Genomic DNA, 20,361 nt, shown 5'->3' with positions numbered 1-20,361 from the left:
GCCCTCAGTGATGACAGCAGAGGAGCTGTCTAAGATCCGGTCCGGATATCACATTCCGGATTCAATCATTTTGACTCTTCCTCGGCCTGGAGATCTGCCCGACCAACCTCCACCTAGGGCATTTGTAATTTTTCTTATTGCACTGCAATGTGGTCTCCGGTTGCTGCTTCAAAAGATTGCTCGGGAACTGCTAGGCAGTCTGGGGATAGCCCCGGGATAGGTCGTACCGAATGGGTGGAGGGACTTGTTCGGTTGTGCGGTGCTCTAGGCCGAGACACGACTACCCGAGCTAAGTGTGAATGAATTTCTTCGTTTATACCAAGTGTAGGCTTACACCCAGCATCCTGGTTAGTTCTTCTTCTGCTCCTAGCGGAACACCGGTGGGCCCCTAATAACTAACTCCCCTTCATCGAACAAGCACTAGAGGGATATGTGGTTTTGGGCCCTCGATAGGTGGGAGTCGGCTAAGACTGGACCTATCCAACCCTTTGTTCCTTAAGCTTTTTGTGCAGCGGCAGGTAGAGTTGACGTGGTTTTACCGCCTTTTTCCTATCTTTACCAAGTCAGGGATGTAACTTCTTTACTTTTCAGTAATACTGAAGCATCCTCTGAATCTTGACTCAGATTCTTTGACTCAGATTCAGAGTTTCCGAGCCCTTGACCCGGAGAGGAGATTTTGTAAGAGACTTCTCCAACCAGAGCTTCTTTTTGAGTGGGGCTTCGACTCTATGGTGACTGGTGAGGAAGTTTTTCTTATCTGTCGTTTTTTTTTTTTTTGCCTGTCCGACTGTATTAACATTCACCCTTCTTTGAATGTAGATATGTTTGAGGCTTGGCCTTCTCTTCGTCCGCCATCTCAAATCCGACTCCCACCCCACTCGGGCTCCCGGGCCTCGAAGAGACATAAGGCAGTCTCAAAAGGCCCGGCAAGGACTGCCCCCACTCCTCCCTCGACTGTTATCAAGGTTGAAGAAGGCACGGAGGCGGCAGAGGCGACCGAAATGGCCGCCCCAGGGGTAGGAGCAACTGAGGCGGTGGTGGCGCCTTCTGAGGTGCCTCGGGAGGCACCTGAATCTAAGCCGGCTGAAGCCTCCACTGCTCCGAGAGCTAAGGAGAGAGAGTCATGGAGGATGAGAGCAGCTGAGGAAGAGAGGATAGCCTTTTGGCAGATATTTGCGGGCTGAAGCCTCCTCTTCCACTAGATGGTTGAAGAGATCCTTCCTTAGGCGAGTTGGTAGATATTCGTGAGGGAGTTCTTCGGCCTTTTGGAGGCCGCTTCCATGGACAACATGCTCGGCAGGATTGGAACAATGTTGCTCGAGGCAATGTCACTATCCCTCACGGTCATTTTGTGTTGGATTCTCTTATTTTAACAGAGCTTTTTCCCTTGTGCAGGTCGCCCCTTGTATGCTGAAGGCCCGTGTCGAGATATCTGCCTTGGCCTGTCGTGCTGTGGAAGCGGAGGCTAGGCTGTCAGATGCTGAGACTCGACGGTCGGAAGCAGAGTCTCGGCTATCGTTTGCCGAGTCTCGGGCTCTCTTTGCGGAGGGCCAGCTTGAGGAGGCAAAGGCTGCTCTTGTGTCGGTCACAACCGAAAGAGATTGTGTGGCTTCGTTATTGGAAGATGCCAGTCTGGCCTTTGAACAGGCAACCACAGAGCGGGCTGTGGTTCAGAGGAAGCTTCAGGAGCTCGCAAAGGGGACCAGGGTCACCCTTGCGACTGCGAGAGAGGAGGCAGTGGAAGAGTTTCTTTCATCTTCAACTTTCGAGGAGGAGCGGACCCTCGTTTACCGAGAGGGTTGCGCTAAGTGTATCGAAGTGATGAAGGGTGCTTTTCCCCACTTAGATCTGTCTGGTTTCAATGAGGGTGAGTCGAGGCCCGATGGCGAGGCGGCAGTTGATCCCGAGGCATACACTTATGACGCCTCTACTACAGCTCCTGATGCAACTCCATCAACATCTCCTGGGTTATTCTTGGTGTGGTGGGCGAGGCCGAGCCCTGAAGTTAGCGTGGCGGAGAATAATTCATTTTTGCTCCCCACATCTGCTTTGAGCACTTCAACCACATCAAGCCTCAGGGCCGAGCATGTTAATAGCATCGAGCGTTGTCCTTTATCAATATCCGAATGTTGAACACTTATTGTTGTATTATTCCGACTCAATTATAATCAATGAACTGACTAATGTAACACTTTACTAATCAATTAATATATGTTTTTTGCTTATTCAGCATTCTACACATTTTTCTTTCTTTGATTTTGTAAGCGTATAAACAATTAAGCTAAGTATAGATCACTTTTAGCCGAGCTATGGATAGTTTATCTTAAGGTGCTCGGTATTTCATGGGTGAGGCAGGAGCTGCGCCGTTAGGTCTTCCAATCGATAAGTACCTGGTCGAATAGCATTGGCAATTATGTAGGGGCCTTCCCAGTTGGGACCCAACGTTCCTACTCAACTTTTTTTAGTGTTTTGAAACGTTCTTCAGAGGACTAAGTCTCCCGCTCAGAATCGACTAACTTTGACTTAAGCGTTGTAAGACCGAGACACCAATCGTTGATAGGCGGATGTCCGAAGCCGAGCTAATTCTCTGATTTCGTTTAGGAGGTTGAGGTTGAGAGTTAGTAGCTCCTCATTGTTTTGCTCATCATATGAACTTACTCGGTCGGTAGGTAGGCCGATTTCCATAGAGACGACCGCTTCCGAGCCATAGGCTAGCGAAAAGGGGGTTTCTCCTGTCGCAGTTCGGTATGCCCAAAGGACTTTGGAAAGTTCTTCAGCCCATGCTCCTTTGGCTTGGTCCAGCTTAGTCCAGAGGTATTGTTTGATAACCTTGTTGACGGCTTCAACTTTTCCATTTGTCTGTGGATGACGGGGGGACGAGTAAATGTTCCTGATACTACTTGTTGTCAAACTGCTTCCCGTTGTCGGAGACAACAGTCCGATGTTTTCCGAATCGACAAATAATATTTTTCCAGACAAAATCTGTGATTTTCTGCTCGGTTATCTTGGCTAGAGGCTCGGCCTCGGCCACTTGGTGAAATAATCAATGATGACGGCAACAAACTTAGTCCGTCCTTTCCATAGAAGGAATGGCCCGATGATGTCGATTCCCCATTGGGCGAAAGGCTAGGGCCCGGCCATTAGCGTCAGCTCTTCAGGTGGCTATCGAGGAATGATAGTAAATTTCTGGCATTTATCGCAACCCTAAACGAGTTTCCGAGCATCTTGTTGAATGGTCAGCCAATAATATCCTGGCCGAATGACTTTATGGGTCACGGATCGGCTGCCCGAGTGATTACCACAAATGCCTTCATAAATTTCACGTAGAACATAGTCAGCTTCGCTCGGCCCCAGGCATCGCAATGGGGGTGCGTAGTATCCTTTCTTGTATAGAACATCACTAAGTATAGTGTAGCGGCCCGCACGTATCTTCAATCGTCGAGCCTCGACTCGCTCTTCAGGGAGTTTGCTGGTTTATAAGTATTTGACGATTGGGTCGAGCCAAGACGGTTTGGAATCGATGGGGAGTAAGGTGAAAGACTCGATTCCTCCAACGCTTGGCTCGGCCACGAATTCGATAGGAACAGATCTGTAAATATCATCTTTGTCAACTGAGGTAAGCTTTGCTAGTAGGTTGACTTTAGCATTCTCGGCCCTTGGGATCCGAGTAACAGAGCTTTGATGGAACCTGACGATTATCTCTCTGGCCTTTGCAAGATAAGCTTTCAGTCTTTCCTTCCTAGCTTGATATATGTTAGCTATTTGATTGACAACTAGTTAAGAGTCGCTATACACGTTCAGATGAGTAGCCCCTAGACTGGCCGCTAGCCGGAGTTCGAGGAGGAGAGCTTCATATTCGGCTATATTATTAGAAGCCTGAAATCTAAGTCTCAAAGTATACTGAATGGCTATGTGATCAGGAGTTTCCAGGACTACCCTTGCCCTGCTTGCCTTAAAGTTGGATGAGCCATCAACGTAGAGAGACCGAAAGGGAGGGCTCGGTGGGAAGCAATCGGACGACTCTACTAAGTCAGCGATAGGAATTGTCGGTTGCACTGTGACTTCGACGATAAATTCTGCCACGGCTTGTCCTTTAATTGCGGTCCGGGGTTTGTAATGAATGTCAAATTCACTAAGCTCAATCGACCATTTTGTTAGTCTCCCAGAAGACTCTGGTCTCTGTAGTATTTGACGTAAAGGTTGATCGGTCACGACGATGATCGAGTGAGCTTAGAAATATGGCCGCAAGCGTCAGGATGATATAACCTGGGCCAAGGCCACTTTTTCCAGGGTTAAATATCTCGTTTCCGCCAGAACAAGGGCCTTGCTGATGTAGTAGACAGGGAGTTGTTTACCTTCATGCTCACGGATCAGGGCCGAGCTTACGGCTGCATCAAATACTGCTAAATAGATCAGTAATGGCTCACCTGGCTTGAGCTTAGAAAGCAACGATGGCGATCCTAAATATTCCATGATCTGTTGGAAGGCGCCTTCGCATTCTTCTGTCTAGTCGACAATTTATTGACCCTTCAACTGTTTGAAGAAGGAGAAACACCTGTCGGTAGCTCGGGACACGAAGCGATTTAAGGCGGCTACTCTTCCAGTCAGTCATTGGACATCCTTGATTGTCTTAGGAGACTCCATGTCGAGCAGAGCTTTAATCTTTTCCAGATTAGCTTCGATCCCCCGTTGGCTGACTAAGAACCCTAGGAATTTGCCTGAACCCACGCCGAATGCACATTTGCTTGGGTTAAGCTTCATTTTATACATCCGCAAGAGGAGGAACATTTCCTCTAGATCGGTCATATGGTCGGTCGCTTTAATGCTTTTGACGAGCATGTCATCAATGTAGACATCCATTGTTCGTCCTATGAGTCAGGCGAATATTTTGTTGACCAATCTTTGATAGGTCGCTCCAGCATTTTTAACCCAAATGGCATTACTCGGTAACAATAAAGACCTTTGTCGGTGACAAAGGTGGTTTTTGATTTATTAGAGTGATGCATTACAAATTGATTATATCTTGAATAGGCGTCCATGAAACTGAGTAATTCGTGCCCCGTAGTACTATCAACCAACTGATCAATTCTATGAAGGGGAAAACTATCTTTAGGGCAGACTTTATTTAAGTTAGTATAATCTATATAGAGTCTCCACTTCCCATTAGCCTTTTTGACCAACACAACGTTGGTTACCCATTCAGAGTAGTATACTTGCGTATCACTTAGGGCCGAGAGCATGCCGTTTCTGACGAATTGGTTTATAATTCGGGTCGATATTGAGCCGGTGAGTCATGACTGAAGGGTCAATACCCGGCATGTCTTCATGAGTCCATGCAAAGATGTCAGCATATTGGCGTATCAGGGCTATCAGCTTCTCTTTTAACGGCGTAATCAAGGACGACCCGATTTGGACGGTCTTCGATAAATCCGATTCATTCAAAGGTACTTGGATGAGTTCTTCCATGGGTTGGCCACGGCCAGGAGATTCATCACGCAGATCTAGGTTTTCAATCGTTGCGACCTCCGTAGGTACTCGCAGGGCAATAGCATAACATCGTCGAGCGTCATGTTGGTCTCCTTTCACCACCCCGATGTCGTTCTCAGTTGGGAACTTCATGGACAAGTGATAAGTTGAGACAATGGCTCGAAGGAAGCAGAGGGAAGGTCGACCGAGGATAACGTTATAAACCAAAGACTGATCAACTACTAAAGTAGATCATAATAGTGGCTTGATTCGGTGCTTCCTCAGCAGTGAGCGGGAAGCAAATTGCTCCCTCGGGAAGAATCTGTCCGCCTGAGAATCCGATCAATGGAGTCCTTACGGGCCTCAGAGCCAATCGTCCAACGCCCATCTTGTTGAATGCTTGTGTAAATAGTATGTCCACAGATGAACCCATGTTAATAAGAACTTTGAAGACTCAACGGTTTGCAATAGTAACAGTGACGACTAAAGTGTTATCATGCGGGTAATGAATGCCCTTTGCATCTTCCTCGATGAACGCTACAGCGTACTTTTCGAGCTTTCTTTCCTTCGGAGGCCGAGCTAGAACCATAATTTTAGACTCAGGCCGACCAATATTCCTCGCATGCTCTTTCCAAGCGTTACTTGAATCGCCTTCACCCAAATGGCCACCAATAATAGTCTGGATATCCTCAGTGGGCTGGTTGTCATTTGGGCGTTCTTCCGTGGTTCTAGCTCCAGGATTGACATGCTTGCCAAGATGGCCCTCTCGGATGAGCCTCTCAATCTCTTGCTTCAGATTATAACAATCGCTAGTGTTATGTCCATGATCACGATGGAAATGATAGTATTTGCTCTTATTCCGTTGGTTCGGGTTACTTCGAAGTCTACGTGGCCAGTTGACAAATCATTTACTTTTGATCTCCATTAATACCTGTTCTTGTAGCTTGTTGAGTGGAGTGTACGTCAAAAATTTGTGATCAGGCTATTTTCCTGACCTACGTTCATCGCGAGACCGATCATCTTTTTGCTTTTTACCATTAGCTAAGTCAACTTTTTTTTGGTTGAGTCTTTAGCTGGAGTTTTCTCGTTTTGGGCGGCCTCACGCAGGATTCGGGTTTCTTCAACGTTTGCATACTTATCTGACCGAGCCATAAATTCAGCCAGAGTAGCGGGCGGGTTCTTATCCAGAGATGTGAGAAATGACTTATCTCGAACACCTTACATAATTGAATTGAGAGTTATCTCGTCCGAGTGCTTTCGAACTTGGAGCGATTCAAAATCGAAGCGCTTGATATAATCCTTAATTAGTTCTCCTTCCTTTTGGATTATATTATTCAGATGCGCAGATGACTTCAATTTTTTCTTTCCACCAACAAAATTGGCAAGGAAAGCATTGCTGAGTTCGATGAAGGAGCTGATCGACTTCGATTTCAACTGTTTAAACCAAAGCCGAGCTACGTCAGCCAAAGTAAGAGAGAAGACCCGGCACATCACGACGTCCAAAGCGTTATGCAATTCCATATATGTCCGAAAGGACTCAATGTGCTCGATTGGATCGGTTTTGCCGGTGAAGGGCGGGATTTAGGGAAGGCAGAACTGCTATGATAACCGAGCTTGCATGATTTCTTCCGTGAATGGGGATGCCCTTGTCTCGGGTCTGATTTGATTGGCGTAGCGTTTTTGCTTCATATCTGTGATTCCCTCTTGCATTTCTTTTCGCAAGTCCTGCATATCAGCTTTCTAGGGCTCGTCACTATCAGTTGTGCCCTCAACGGGGCGCCTGTTGCACCTTCTCCGATCTATTTCATGTCGTAGATTGGTGGCAGGCAGTGGAGCGGTCACAGAGATATGGGACGGCGCCGATTCAACTGGAACCTAGTGCTAGCTTTGCTGAGGGACACTTCGAGGCGCAACGGGCTGAGGATCGACGAATTGGCGCTGAGCATTAGCCCAACCATCGCCTTGCTGGGGTGGCTGGACCTGCTGTCGATGAATTTGGTCCAGCATTTGCTTCATATAATTCAAGTCGGTCTTAAGATCTTAAACCTCCTTGTCTAATCGTCCATTGCCACAATTCCGTTGCGTGTGTCTGGTTGAAACAGAGGTTACCTGACGGGCCTCAAAACCTTGTCGATTGTCAGGTTGGTTCAGAGCCACTTGTGCATGAGCTCCATTTATACCAAGGGGCCTTCGGTCGCCGGTGGTCCAGTGACTGGGACCTCGCTGGGCTCATTCTGGATGGTTCTTCTTGTTCTCGCCATTAGAGAGCGCTCTGTACCTAGAGAAAATAACTTTTCATATCGCTTCCCACAGACGGTGCTAATCTGTTAATGCTGATTTCGGCTCACCCCCTTATAACCCTGAAACCTACACAGGTAGAAGGAAAAGGTGACCCTGGCCTTACCAGGGGACTCTCCGATGCTTGAGTCAAAATCAATATCTTTTTCAAAGGTTTTTAGGCCAGAATTTATGCATACCTTTTAACATAAGGATCTCTGTATTTATAATGGCGTATATCCCGTAGGGCTTTCGTATTCCTTAGGGTAAATCTCGTAAAGATAGATTTCAATATTTGAGGATCCATAATCCCTGCTACCTCTAGATTCCTAAAGATTATTATCTTATCTTCCGAAGATCTCGGATAGAATCTAGAGTTTTACTAGGTAACTTCCAGATATAGAGCGATATAAGTCGGTCGATGCTTATCTTTCCGACATTGTCGTGCTGAGACAAACTCTACGGCTGGTTCTTCGCCTACTCTATTGACCGACTAAGTCCTTGAGTCGGACTAAAGTTTGGGCAGCTCTAGGACCGACTGATCTTATTCTATCGGTTTTGACTTTCCTCTGTGAGGCTTCGATTGGGCATTGAGGTGTACTTCCTCCCTTAGAGGTTTCGCTTTATGGCTCTGGACGCTCAGGCTACGGTCGGGTCAGGGACCTCACGGTCCGAGTTACATCTCTCCATCCAGCGTTCTTACGGACTTTGGGCTTTATTCAGACTCGGCATCCAATGAGTCCGAGCCATTGCTTCACTACTCTTCCACTTTTCTGGCTGACTCAAGGACTTGTCATATTTTTTTCCCAACAATAACAATAATGACGATGAGCTTGACTTAAATTAGATGCTATGTGAGCAATTTTAAAGTGATTTTCATGTGCTTACATATCATCCATCCATAGACACCTCACTCAATACCAAGTGACTAGCCCCATGAGTATGAATTGCGAACCTAAAAATTGAAACCATAAACAAGAATCTTAGAACCCATAACCTTACAGCCAATCGAACCCAAAACCTTGGAAAACATGTGCTCATAAAACCTTGTCCAAGCATAAATAAGTCCTTAAAAATCTATCAAAACTTCCCCAACCAAATCCAAACTAATCTCAAGTGCCATTGGGATGAATGGAATAACAAGATAAGAGTAGGGGTGTACACCGAGTCGAATCGAGTCGAGTTGGCCTCGGCTCGGCCACTAGCTGACCCCAGCTCGAACTCGGCTCAGCTTGGTCCTCGAGCCTGACTGGCCAGCTCGACTCGGTTTGGTCAGCAACTGGGGCCAGTTCGAGCCGAGTTATCAAGCCTTTACAACATTTTCACGAACACATGCAGTGCACTTTCAATTTCTCACTGTATGTAAAACAGTAGTAGCTATTTACAAGTATTTCATCAAACACCTTATAGGCAACATCAAAATCAAGGAAAAATGGTATTTGTTTCATATACATACCTTCCTTGCCACTAATCGACACTTCGTTGAGTCATTTCATCAAACACTTGGTGAGCAACATCTGTCACACCCTGGACTCGGAAACTGGGCTCACAAAATTCCCGATCGCCGAATCCGGCGCCGACAGCCTCCGTAGAACCCCATTCTCGGTTCCCGGTACCCATTTACCAGGTTTCGATCCTGGGATCCCACAAGGAGGGTTTCTAATATAATTTGATTCGTAATGAGCATAACCAAAAGCATAACCCACGAACAATAAACACAAGAACACCACCACAAAATTCACTATGATAAAAAACTTTTGAGTATAATGCGTGTAAAAGGAAAATACAAGGTGATGATAATAACAGGAACTCCAAAATCTCGACTGCACGCTCCAACTCTGACGAGGCTACGGCTGCGTCTTGGCGTCACCTACACGCATCAATTGTGCATAAGCTTATAGAAAGCTTAGAAGGTGGTGTAAGTGTGTGCGCAATATAAGTGCGCTCAGAATGCAATGTCAGAGTAATGCGGAATCATGGTGATGAGTACATGAATGCAATCAGCCGTACCAAGGCCATGCAGTGCAAAACATAAATGCGATCGGCCACATCAAGGCCATGCGATGCAGAATGCAAGTCAAGCATGTCAATCCTCATCCACATATCAATGCAGCTCCTCACTAGAGCATCAAATCAATGCAGTTCTCAGTATGGATAATCACCGGGGTCAAGTACACTCTACGCCAGCTTGCCGCCCCTATCCGGACGCACAACTAGGAGGGTGGAAGAGACATCGCTATCCGCCTGCCAATATCGGGCCCGACTCGTCGATAGCGGACCGATTCCTCAAGCTGGTCAAACTCAACATAGAAATTGCCCCCTCACTCAGGTGGGTAAGGTCACACCCCTTTCGACACAGTGGGAGATGCGGCCTACTGGTATATGGCCCTCGCGCACTCGTGTGTCCACTCGGTCTCGACGTTGGAGTCATCCTCTGGTACCATTGGGTTTAGAGATTTTCACTCAGGGACATCTATGGCGCCCGTATGCTAGAACTAAATATTTTGGGTATCCAATCCTGCCATCCACGGTGTGTCTGCGGAGGCCATGGCCCTGATGTCGCTAGGGCATACAGTTACAATCACACAAATGCAAGTGCATGAGTCACTCCATCAGTCATGCAACAGTCCTACGTGTACCATGCACTTATATGGAGCAACTTCGCCTATCAGGGGGCCCATAAATAGTCCGCCCGAAGGCATATGCTATGATCGGTCACTCCTCACATCAGGCATACATATGATGCGAATGATCATGAATCATGGATTTATACTAAACATGTATAAAGAGATGGGATCTGTGTATAACGGAGATAGGCCTTGACGGCCTACTTACCGCAAATATGGGCCTATCCGTGGGCCTTAGGGAGAGTTATAATGCGGACATTTAACCAACATTATCCATTCAATGTGGACGTTAAACCATCATTGCTCCCAAGGCGTAGCCCACTACAAAATCAACACATATACCATGGTAGAATTACACTACAATGGGCCTTATGTACATCCTATTGGGCCTTGACCCATGAGCCTCCAGTACATCAAATAGGCCTCATACATGGGTCTCGTATATACATAACAAGGTAGGCCTCAATGACGGGCCACAAATACATCAACATGGGCCTAGTCACGTGGGCCTTGCATACATCACAATGGCCTCATAATATGGGCCAAATACAAATCAAGGTGGGTCTCAACAAGGACCACCAATACATCAAGACGGGTCACAACAATGGGCCTTAAATTATCTCTAAAATGGTTGGACAGTCGGATGAAACACATGCATCATGATGGAGCCCACACTAATGGAGGGTGTGGTTTACAATACATACATAAGTGGGGCCCACCATAATGTTTATTTTCCAACCAACCTGCTGATGAGGTCACAAGGACCTAGGGCCCACTAAAATGTTTATTTTCTATCCAACCTAGGGCCCACCGTAATGTTTAGCTGCCACCCAACTTGTTGATAGGGTCATGTGAGCAAGGGCCCACTGAAACGTTCATTTTCCATCCACCCTGTTAAAAGGTCACATGGACAGAGCCACTATAATGTTTATTTGTCAACCAAACTTTTAATACAGTTATGTGGTCCTGGGGTCCACTGTGATGTAGTTCACAAATCCAACTCATTCATTGTGTGTGTCCCACCAATTTAAGGGTCCAAACCGAGTTTCAGGTGGATCCAAGCTGCATGTGGATGCTAGCAGTTGATTCCATGTGGCTTGGCATACCACCGCATGAATGGTGATGGTGTGGGTCATTCGAGAACTATTTATGGCTAATTTTTGGAACCAACGCATCATAAAAGGGGACCTATTAAATGAACGGCATGGATGTAGAACATACATCATGGTAGGGTCCACAATTGGAGCCAAGGGGGCCCTCCCTATTTAACGTTGGACGTCCAGACTCCTCTGGACGTCAAGGTGTGTACATATATATTATTATTTATGTATTTTTTTTTTCTTTTATCCTAAGTGGGACGCACATTAACCAGATCTACTCCGTCCATTATATGTGTCCCACAAAATTAGAGGTCCAAACCAGGTTTCAATCACATCCAAAACTTAGGTAGGCCCCACCAACTGATTTTATATGTTTCAATATGTCTTCACATGATTTTAAATGGTCTGGCCCATCGGAGTTCCGTATACGACTGATCTTTGGGGTGGTCACCTGGTCTGAAGGGACCCATCAAATCCATGGTGTTGATGGTCGAAACACCTCACGATAGGGGCCCACAGCTGGAGCCGTGAGGCCCAGCTGGTCGTCCGCCAACAACCAGCGCAGGCGATGCCTGCCTTCTGTCAGTAGCAGCAGCGCTGCTGCTGTTGTGTTTGTTTTTTTTTTGAAAAAAATCATTTTTTTGCGGTTTTTCACAGACAGGGCCCACATCAACAAGATCCACACCAGCGATTGAATTCCTTGGTCCAAGACCGACCAAAAGATTCCAATATGCGGCCCGTTTTGGGTAAATAGAAGCTTCAAGGTGTGTTTTAATGGTATACACTACTATTCCCTATGGTATGGCCCGCCTGAGAATCGGATTAGCCTTAAATTTCTGCTCAACGCCTAAAAACACGTGAGGAATGGAATGGATGGTGTGGATTGGATTCATATATCAAGGTGGGGCCTACATAAGCGGTCCACCCAAAAGCAACCCTCCTTCCCCTTTTTTTTTTTTTACACACTCCATGTTAGCCTCTCCCTCCCACGGTTACAGGTCCAACGTCCCTGGACGTTGGACAGTGTTGCTACAACACATGCACCATGGTGTGTCCCACATGTACATGGCCTACCACCATGTGTGTGTATATATATATATATATATATATATATATATATATATATATATATATAATATACTATATAACATGTGAAACTTTCCACCATCCCAAAATGGACGATGGATTTCGCCTAAGATGTGGTGGGCCACACCATTGATGAATGGAGTGGATTTAACATGATTTGGTGGGGCCCACTTCATTCTAGGGAGAGGAAAGAAAGAGAGAGAAAGAGAAATATACGGTGATAGAGAGGAGGGACCCCGCCACTATGAGCCCTCCATTGATACAACACATACATCAAGATGGGTTCCACCTACAAGTGGGCCCTAAAATCGAAAATAACGGTAAATCACCCACCTTATCTTCCTTCTTCTTAGTCCCTTAACCTTCTATGCTCCTTGCCTTGCCTTTTGATGGAGGTTGATGGACTTTTGATGGTGTGGATGAAAGATGAGAGGGTGGGCCACACTTGTGGTTTGGGAGAGAGAGAGAGAGGCTTAGACGTTTTGGGGTTCTTAGTTGCTTGGAGAGATTTTTGGAGAAATGAGGGAGAGAGAGAAGATATGGATGGGTGAGGTGTAATGGGTGATGGGTTGGGTTGAAAATTTTGTAAAAGTGGTATGGTTGTGGTTGAAATTTAGAAAAAGAGGAATGGTGAGGTGGAAAGAGAGTGGACTTTTGGAAAAAGAGGGAATGGGTTGTTGTACTTGAGGTAAGGCTTGTACTTGACATTAATTGATGGGACATATCGTAGAGATTCCCTCGAGATTCGCAACGCGCGGCATTTCTTCGGAATAAATGCAGATCGACATCTTCTATCCTGGGTATCGGTTCGGTGCGCGAGTCGCGGCGTGAGAATCGCAGCGACGGCGCGGTCGCTAAGATATAGGTTTCAATTCGAGCCGACTTTAACATACAGGTCTCGGCTTAGGATTGCGCGCAGACGTCGGATATGGTGCGAAGGTTGCTGAAATTTGACCGGTAGGATCGCGGAAGCATACGGAACGGTACGGACTAGGGCACGGGTCTTACAACATCAATATCAGAGTAACCGAGTCATCGAACTAGTTTGATCCGAGTTCGATTTGAGTTGGGTTCGATCTGAGTCGAGTCGAGCTCAGGCAAGCTCAAACTTGGTTCAACATTTTTTCGAGCTAAAAAAACAACTCAACTCGACTCGAACTCAGCTTCGAACTGAGTCAAGTTGAGTCAAGCGAGCTAACCGAGCCAACTCGGTTCATGTACACCCTTAGATAAGAGCAAACTAAACTCTATATGCCAACAAAAATCCAAAATCTACTGACATATTTTGGCCAATTAAAAGCTATTATATGCCACTCGGGGAAGCAGCATAATAGTGGTGCATGGGAATTAGCGAGTAGCTAGGTAACAAAAATTATTTTCACTGTTACCCTAAAAGTCAATTTTTCTATAATATTGCAGTTTACAAATTCCTATGTTAAGATGCATTAGGATATGCCATGTGGTATTTTTACTTGTCAACCACCTTTATTTGCAAGAATATCATTAGATCAAGTATAAATATTCCCTCACTCTTCATTCTCAATAACTAACCAAAAAGAGAGAGACCATTTCTTTATATTCTTAATTATTTTATCCATTCCATCTATCTACCTCATCCTAACTATCAAGTCTGTCTAATACATCAACCTAAACCATCAAAACAACTCAATTCATTTAGAGTAGGGACAGGATTCGGGATCTTCAATCAACTTCTTAACGAGTATTGAGGCTCTTTATTCCCTCTCAAATCTCCCACATGCATAATTATTAGAAGTGAGCTCCTATTTTTGTTCATCTTGCTCATTTACATACTGCAACAATTTCCTTCTCATACATCCCCTTCTATAGTTTTTTCGCTTAATGTATCCTTTGTGTCTTGCCAAATAATTGGATCATGGCATATCCAAATCAAGGATCATCTAATTTCTTTTTTTAACTTTTAAGCGATGATAATCTCCTTAGTTATGACTAATGTTGAGCATTTTGTCTCTAAGGTTTTAATAATTGAGCTACATTAGTTATTGTATCCATCAATTTAACCATTTCATTAAGCACGATTGTAATGGAGCAACTACAGTCTCCTCAATCATAATCAAAGTTTGAGCAATAAATCATTCTCGACTTTGGATCTCATTTGCAACTGGGTTAGGAAATAAATATCTAGATCATCAAATCTCTAGAAATCTCTATATCTTACAAAGTAGAGACTGCACATGTCACGACTCGAAATCCGGTATAGAGTGTGCACCCTCAGACCTGAGTTTCAGTTCGTAACTCGTACACAAAGTGTACCAATTTAATTCCTTAATCAGTTTAATCAGAGATGATAATTACATTCAGTCTAAGTTCCACCACAACTCCAATCACACATACATAACACTTAACACCAATCAATCAGGTATATATAAATCTTGAAGACCCTTAAAATAAAATAAACCTTAAAATTCATTCATTTATTATATCATTATACTATAATGATGTTTATTCCATTCTAACATTGTTTCAATGAAATAAATCTAAATAATTCATTAAAATCTCAAAATCAATACTAATATGCATTACACGTTAATCAAATTATGCTAACAAATAAATCACATAATCAAAAATCGTCTAATGCCATCACTTCATCTTTAGATAAGTATGGTCACATTTCACATGGGTCATATTCAGGTACAATAGATCCTTCCAGTTTTTGCGCCACATCATCTACTAATGACTCCTCTGTACAATTTTTTTCATCAATAAAAAGGTAAGCTAGTCAGGCTTAGTGAAATAACCCAGTATGGTTCATAATCATAATAATTAAAATAACATTAAAAAAATGTATGTACAATGATATGTATGCAAATGGTGTATGAATACATCAGATAGGGTGATCGTCCATCTGCTTGAGTTGGAGGTCGTCAACCCGCATCCACCCGTTAGGTAGGCTTCTACCTTTCGGTAACTTTGGGTATATCCCGCATCTGGTAACGCTCTACCAGGATCACATTTCTTCTAGAGAGGGTCCCTAAGATCGACCATGCATTATGCAATACAATGAATGCTAGAAGATATATAAATGCATATTTTTCATATTTGGCATAGTTATTTTGATCAAAATATTCACATATAAATTTAGCATACAATTATCATAATAAAATTCTCAAATCAGTATATCAATAAATCAAACAATCACAAACAATTTATTTTAATTTTAATGAATTATGAGACAAATTGGGTTCTTCACCTGAGTCTGGTAGTATAGACTCTGCAGGGTAACTAGGTTGGTTTGAATTCCAAGGTCCGATCAATTATATCAACAATATTATTATTCATATATTTTTATTACATGGTGGGGCTCACCTTTGATTAACATCTTAAGTGATCAAATCTAAAATAATCAAATAATTAAAATTTCTATTTTTTATTTACTTTTTAAGATCATAAAATTAATCAGGAATTATTTGATCGGAGAGGCCCATTGGATGTTAGATTATTCAGATTCTTGAGGTCTTGACATGTTTTGCCTCTACACATTGGATGAATGGTGTGGATCTAACCACACATACACCAATGGCTCATCTCGACCTTCTACGTCAAGTAATACCAACACTTGCGAAAAAAATCTAAGATTCCCTTATTAAACACTTCTAGGACTAATGTGACCCATCCGATGGTCAAATTGATCTGAAAATTAGGGCCCTTGTATATTTTGGCCTTAGGGATCATATAATCTGTACAGATCTAATCTAATTCGATCAGATTGCAGTAATTAAATTTATTCTTAAAATAATACTGAACAGATCTAAAATCATGAAGCATCACTTTGTTAAAATTGTCTCCACACACTCATACAATGATCATGTGGATGATCCACACCATCCATTATATAGATCAAGAAGAAATTAATAACATAATAAAAAAATTAAAAAAATCTGAGGGTTAGAACTTACCTAATTAACTCCTCTTAGAATTTCCTCTTCCTTTTACTTTAGGGCTTCCTATCTCTCTTTTTTTGTTTTAATGCAGAAACCTTCCGTATCCCTTTTTAAAGAAAATTCTTATAAAATAAAATGAGCACATCCTCCTTTATCCTGAATTTGAATTCTTTTATGACATTTGATAAAAAAAAAATTATTATTACTACTTCAAGAATTGATTCTTAAACCTCTCTCTCAACTAAGAATATCTCTACCAACTCAACTATTGACTTATTTTTATTTTTTATTTAAAAATAAAATCTTGAAATATTTATTTTAATTTTTTTTAATGCACCAAAATTTAGGGTTGTTACAACACGTGACTATGGAGTGGAGAAGAATGCTTAACCCTTTTCTTCTCCATCACGAGGCCTTTACTCGAAATCTTTAATCGCAGACCAACCATAAGAGTCATCTCAATTAAAAGAGCTTTGACTCTTGAGTTCATGTAATTCTACGATGTCTAGCTGACTGTATATTCCAAAAATTGTGGCTAGTGGGGATTCCAAGTTAATCATTCCATTCAAAGCCATAACCCAGTAGTCAAATCAAATGAAGTGAAAGTGCCCAGGGCATCCTCCTCTCGCACACACCCACGTCATCACACTTTGTTATAGTATTAACACTATTTGGATACAACAAAATTTTTTGCATGGTTAAATAAATAAATAATACCAAAACTAAATATAAGCATCGGCCTTAAGTGCCAATCTAGGTTGGGCCTGACCCAAATTAGATCTATTGTCGCCACTTGTTATGTATTTAGTGAAGAATGATAGAAAGATGTAAAAGTGGTAAAAATGAAAAATTATTATGTAAAAGTGGTTAAAAGAAAAATTATTATTATAAGAGAAAAAAAAAACTTTTGAGGCTTTGTTTAAAACATTAACCAAGAAAAAATTTCTTTCACTTATCATTAGTTAACCAAACATTATTAAATAGTTAATCAGTTAAATTTTTTTACTTAACTGATTATTGGTGTATGTAAATGGCCACTCAAAGTTTTTCTTTTTTTCAAAAAAGAAATACTCTATACAATATTGTTCACATATGATATTTGATCACCAATAACATGTTAAATTTGTAAAATATTCAATCTGTATAAAAGATGGGATGTAGCATAAAAATCACTTCGGGTAAACACAAGTATTTTCAGTCATCCAAAAAATCGAAGCAATCGAGCAATTTAAACCTTCCAAATGAGGACGTAAATTGCGTATTGAGTAACTTAGTGGGCCCACCATGATGTATGTGTCTTATCCACTCCATCCATCCATTTTTCTAGCTCATTTTAGGGCATGAGCCCAAAAATAAAGCATATTCAAAGCTAAAGTGGATCACACCACAGGAAACAGTGGGGATAATGGCATCCACCATTGAAAGCTTCCTAGGGCCCATAGTGATGTTTGTTTGTCGTCCAATATGTGGATGAAGGGAAAATACAAAAATCATCTTGATAAAAAACTTTTGATTCCGTAAGAAATTTTCAACAGTATGAGTGCAATTCCCATTGTTTCCTATGGTATGGTCTACTGAGATTTAGATATGCTTTAATTTTGGGCTCATTCTCTAAAATAAGCTTGAAAAATAAATGAACAATGTGAATAAGACACATGCATCACTGTGGGCCCCACAAAGTTCACTCAACACGCTATGGCATGTGAGTTACTCAATAAGAAATATGCATCCCCAAATGATGGATTTTAAATGAATGGTGAAAAATAAAATATATAATGGTCCAATTTTTATGAGAAAGGATTGATAATTGTTCCTTTGCATAAGCTATCCATAAACATGGCCTACTAGATAAATAGCCTTCACCATGTGAAAACCTTAAAAAAGTTACAAACTTCAACAACATTTGCCATCGAATGTAGTTTTAATTATTCAATGGTGCTGTCAAAATTTTCTAATTTAGGTATAAAAAATTGAGCTAAAAAATCATAACTCTCTCTCTCTCTCTCTCTCTCTCTCTCTCTCTCTCTCAGGGTTGTACATGAGTCAAGCTAGCTTGAAAAGCTTGCTAGGCTTGGCTCAATCTACCTCATCTTAACTCGAGTTGAAGGATGACTGGAGGCAAGCCAAGCTTCATATGACCCAACTTGTTTTGAAAATGAGCCAATGTCGAGCATAGTGCAGCTTGACTCGACCCAACTCGAACTCAGCTCAAAGCTCAAGCTCAGCTCAATTCAAATATTATATATATATATATATATATATATATATAATAATAATAATAAAAGTTAAAACTTAAAACAAAAAAATCCCTACCCTACCCGACCGTCTGTCCCTTTATTATCCTTCTTGTTTCCCTTACCCAACTCGTCGCACCTAAGATCCTCTCTCTCTCTCTCTCTCTCTCTCTCTCTCTCTTATGCCCAAGCTCTACAATCTCTCTTTATATATATCTCCTTCTCATCTCCTCACTCAGCCACTCACCCGAGCTTGGCTCAGCGTATGCTTGGCTCAACGTCTGCTTGACTCATCTCAGTCGTATGGCTTGCACTCAGCCACTCGTCCAAGCTCTCTCTCCCTCTCTCTTAGCACCCACAAAGGTACATCTATCATATATGGCTCTCTCTAATATTTTATATATAATTAAATTTGGGGGTTGGATCGGGTGGTTAGGTTAGGTCGAGGTGCGGGTTGGGTGTGGGTGTTGGGTTGAGTCGAGTACGGGTTGGGTGTTGGGTTGGGTCGGGTGCGGGTCAGGTGATAGGTTAGGTTAGGTCAGGTGCGGGTTGGGTGCTACGCTAGGTCAGGTCAGGTGTGGGTGCTGGGTTGAGTCGGGTGCGGGTTGGGTGTTGGGTTAGGTCGGGTGTGGGTGCTATGTTGAGTCAAGTGTGGGTGCTGAATCGGGTTACGTGTGGGTATTGGCAGCCGGGTTGGGTCAGGTTGGACCGGGTTAAGGTTGGGTTATGTGTTGGCAGCTGAGTTAGGTCTGGTTAGGGCTATTAAGTCAGTTGGGTTGGGTTGGTATTGTTGAGTCAATTAGGTCAGGTTGGGTGTTGGGTGGTCGGGTTGAGTCAGTTGAGTCGGTTGAGTTAGTTGGGTCGGGTTAGGGATGTTGAGTGTTGAATTGAGTTAGGGCTGGGTGAGATCGGGTGGAGATGGTCGAATTAGATTTATGTTTTCGATTATATTTGTAATTTTTAGAGTTGAAATTTTTGAATTGTAATTTAAATGGATATTATGGATTAGATTTGCATGATTTTTTTCATTTTTATTATAACAATGTTTCTCTTATACAAAATGGTGTGCAACTATATCTTCAGATGATCAATTCACAAACATTTAGGTCGATTACGATTCCCAAGTCTACTCACTAGACTCTAGAAGAATAAAAATTCAATGCAATTGTGTGAGGCCAGATTTGTAAACAAAATAAATTTACTTAAACTATACTTATCAGGTCGAGGGGAGATACAAAACCATGTCACAGAGCATCACGGGAGGTACAAATTTTATTCCAGACTCTCATAGACTTCAATAAGAAGCCTTCAACCCCCTCCCTCATACCAAATACAACTACCTACAAGATATACCACGACAGACCTATTTTAATCAATGAATAATCTGAAATAGAGAAAGTGAAGAGAATTAATAGGGAAGAGGAGGAAGAGAAGGAAGTTAAATTGAAAACTTTAGAAGAAGAGAAATTAAAAATAGTTTTAAAGTTAAGCAAAGAAGGGGCAGAAGATCAATGATATCCTCCTTGACAACATGACATTGAAGCAGGGTTGAGCTCGATTAGCAAGAAAACATCGAAGTTTATTTTCAAACTCATTTCATTCTACAAGATCTTGGGTATTCCGTATATATCATCTCACAAAAAAGTTTTAA

The sequence above is a fragment of the Magnolia sinica genome, chromosome 3 (assembly GCF_029962835.1).
Source record: "Magnolia sinica isolate HGM2019 chromosome 3, MsV1, whole genome shotgun sequence".
Taxonomy (NCBI): Eukaryota; Viridiplantae; Streptophyta; class Magnoliopsida; order Magnoliales; family Magnoliaceae; genus Magnolia; species Magnolia sinica.
Note: the sequence above shows the minus strand (reverse complement) of the source record.